This window comes from Alligator sinensis, unplaced genomic scaffold (genome assembly GCF_000455745.1).
Source record: "Alligator sinensis unplaced genomic scaffold, ASM45574v1 scaffold280_1, whole genome shotgun sequence".
NCBI lineage: Eukaryota > Metazoa > Chordata > Crocodylia > Alligatoridae > Alligator > Alligator sinensis.
In genome coordinates this window covers 6,750,188-6,753,726 of record NW_005841835.1, presented here as the reverse complement: position 1 = coordinate 6,753,726, position 3,539 = coordinate 6,750,188, and positions in this window count along the sequence as shown.

Sequence of the window (3,539 nt, the reverse complement as noted above, 5' to 3'; positions counted from 1 at the left end):
GTGCTGGGGTCATATGACCTCGGCCAGGTGCTTGTCCAGTCTTCTCTTAAACACCCCAAGGTAGGGGAGAGCACCACCTCCCTTGGTAGCCCATTTGAGATTCTGACAACCCTCACCATAAAGAAGTTCTTCCTGATGTCTAGCCTAAATCTGTTCTCTCAGTTTATGGCCATTGTTCCTGGTTATTCCAACGGGTGCCCTGGTAAACAGAGCATTTCCTGTATCTTGCTGTCTGTCGCCCCCCTGCCCCAATGAATCTGTAAGTGGCCACAAGATCCCCTCTCAGCCTTCTCTTACAGAGGCTGAAGAGATCCAGGTCCCTCAAGCTCTACTCATAGGGCCTTACCTGCTGCCCCCTGACCATGCGAGTGGCCCTTCTCTGGACCCTCTCAAGTCTATCCATACCCCTTTTGAAGTGCGGTGCCCAGAATTGGACGCAATACTCCAACTGCGGCCTGACCAATGCCACATAGAGGGGAAGTATCACCTCCCTGGACCTGTACGTGATGCACCTGCTAATGCATGATAGAGTGTAGTTAGCTTTACTGATTACTTCATCACATTAACAGTTCATATTCATCTTGGAGTCCACTATAACTCCGAGATCCCTTTCTGCTGCTGTGCTGCTGAGAAGGTCATCCCCTAGCTTATAGGTGTATTGATGATTCCTTTTCCCTGGATGCAGCACTTTGCACTTGTCTTTATTGAACTGCATCCTATTCTTTTCTGCCCACTTTTCCAACCTGTCCAGGTCCGCCTAGATTCAGTCCCTTCCCACTAGCGTGTTTACTTTATCCCATAATTTCTTGGCATCCACGAATTTGGATAGAGTGCTCTCCATGCCCACATCCAAGTCGCTGATGAAGACATTGAATAGCACAGGTCCAAGGACCAAGCCTTGGTGGACGCCACTGCCCACATCTTTCCAGGTCAATACTGACCCATCCACCACCACTCTCTGGGTGCAACCCTTAAGCCAATTTGCTGCCCACCTGACTGTGTAATCATCTGTCACAGCTGCTCAGGTTGTTTATGAGAATAGGATGAGATACCGTATCAAAGGCCTTAAAATCCAAGTAGATAACATCTACCTTGACTCCTGCACCTAAGGATTTTGTGATCTGGTCATAAAAAGAAACAATGTTAGTTAGGTAGGATCTATCTGCCATGAACCCGTGCTGTTTGCCCTTCAGCATTATTTTTCCTGCTGGGCTGCCACAAATATCCTTGATAATTTTTTCAAAGGTTTTCCCAAGAATAGAGGTGAGACTAACCGGCCTATAATTACCCAGATCCCCCTTCCTCCAGTTCTTGAAAATAGGGACCACATTGGCCGTTTTCAAGTTCTCTAGGACCTTACCTGAGCACCAAGAGTGATCAAATAGCCATGCTAGTGGCTCTACTGTGACACTGGCCAATTCCTTCAGCACCCTTGGATGAAGATCATCCCAGCCTGCTGACTTAAACACATCCAGCCCCTCCAAGTGTCCCTTTACTAGGTCAGTGCTGACCATTGGTGAGCTGGTGCTCCTCCTGTGCCTATCTATAATGCAATTGGGAGATTTGTCTTGATCTGTGTTCAGGAATACAGAGGCAAAAAACTCATTGAAGAGTTCAGCCTTGTCCTTCCTATCTGTCACCACTTGACGTAGCCTGTCCTGTAGGGGCCCTATGTTACCCCGCGCCTTCTTTTTGCTCCCTATATAACTGAAGAAGGACTTTTTGTTGTCTTTAATTTTTGTCACCAGCCTGAGTTCCATTGCTGCTTTGGCCTTCCTAACTGACTCCCTGCAAGTGCAAGCCAAGGAGGTATACTCCTCCTTGGTAGCTACTCCCAGCTTCCACAACTTTTATCTGTGGGGTTCTGTGTAAAAACAGTTTTTCAACACTTTTAATTTCTTTCTTGGAAATCTCTGGCTTTCCCCTAAAACTGAAATTCCAATTTGTTTACAACTCTAAATATCCAGTTTTAACTCCAATAATATTGCACAAATTTAACACAGCCCTTTAAAAGATGATGTGCAAAGGATTGTATACGTGACCTTTTTTGCTTCTCTCTGATGCAGGCAGGCCTGATTTTTTTTTTTTTTAAATACAAAGGGTTTTTTTGTTTTTTTCAGTTTATTTTTTAAGCTTGCCTTTTTATCTTGGAAACATTGGGAATATTGTGCGCCCTTCCCTACTCTTGCTGGAGAATTTCTTGAGAGAATAAGAACCTCCACATTTTTAGCTCTCCTGCCTTAAATGAAGAATTGTGATGCTGTATCTTTTTTTATTAAAGACATTCCCCCTCCAAAATATTTATCAATAATTCAAATTAAATAGATTTTAAGAAACAAGCAGAAAACCTGGAGTTGTAAATGGTTTGACTAAAATTATTTCTTGCTTTTGCTTAGACCTTATCTATATTCAAAAATTGAATTGCTTTAATGATACCCATATCCTTAAACCCCTAAACCCTCCTGTGTGGAAAGAGGCATAACAGGACTCTACACTGATATGGCTAGTATTGTATGGAAAGAGGAATAAGTTATACTAGGACAAGGTATGACTAGAACTGTGTCCTCACTAGCAGGCAGATTACTGAACATTGACAAGGCAGTAAGATTGTCTTCAGCAGTCTAAATTCAGAATTCCCTTTTGGAAAACAAAGTTAAATTACTATCTTGACATACATACATCTGAACATCTTGCGAGTGGCTACCCTACTGTTTGTAAAATTCATCTTTTGCCAGACAATTTTTTCTTCTCTTAATTTTTTCACATTTGAAGAGCTACTTGCAAGATATCTGGCCATCTATTAGCAACAAAAATCAATAAGTTATTAAGTGATTATCATAAGTTAAAAATTAACAGAACCCACAGTAGCTATCACACATACACAGCTTTCAGCTCATGCTGGGAAAACATTACACTATTCCTTTTAAACATCAAAGTTTGGATCCTGATGTTTAAACAGGATGGAGACAGCTTTATGAGCTGTAACACTAGGCTCCCACACTCTTGGCTTCCAAATGATGACACCTTTTAGCAGCATGTAGGCTACACTAGGCTCAGCAAAATCACTAAATGTAATTAAAAACTGCCTTTTCAAACATATTTCATGGTTTCTACATAGCAAGTAATGGTTCCCCCACAGAGACATGTTCAAATGGCAGAGCAAAAAAAGGAAACTGAATTCACAAAATGTACAATAAAAAAGTGAATTATTAAAATGATGTTAATTCAGAACACTCTTATTTAAGGGATACAATCAAGTCATTTTTTCAGAAGCACTGGAATTATTTATTGTGGTTTATAATGACCCAAGGGAAATTTGCAGTGGGATCTGCATGTTGCAGCCATAATATTATGACTAGGCTCGGCAGGGTTCAATTTTTATCGGTAAATGTTGATAAATGTCAATTTCACCTCACACAAAAAATATTTCCGTCATTAATAATCAAAATTTATAGAAAGGTGATATAAGAAAAATGATAGCCGGTGGAGTATGTGATGCAAGGGGCAGCACTTGATTGAATCAGCTTCAGATAAAAGTG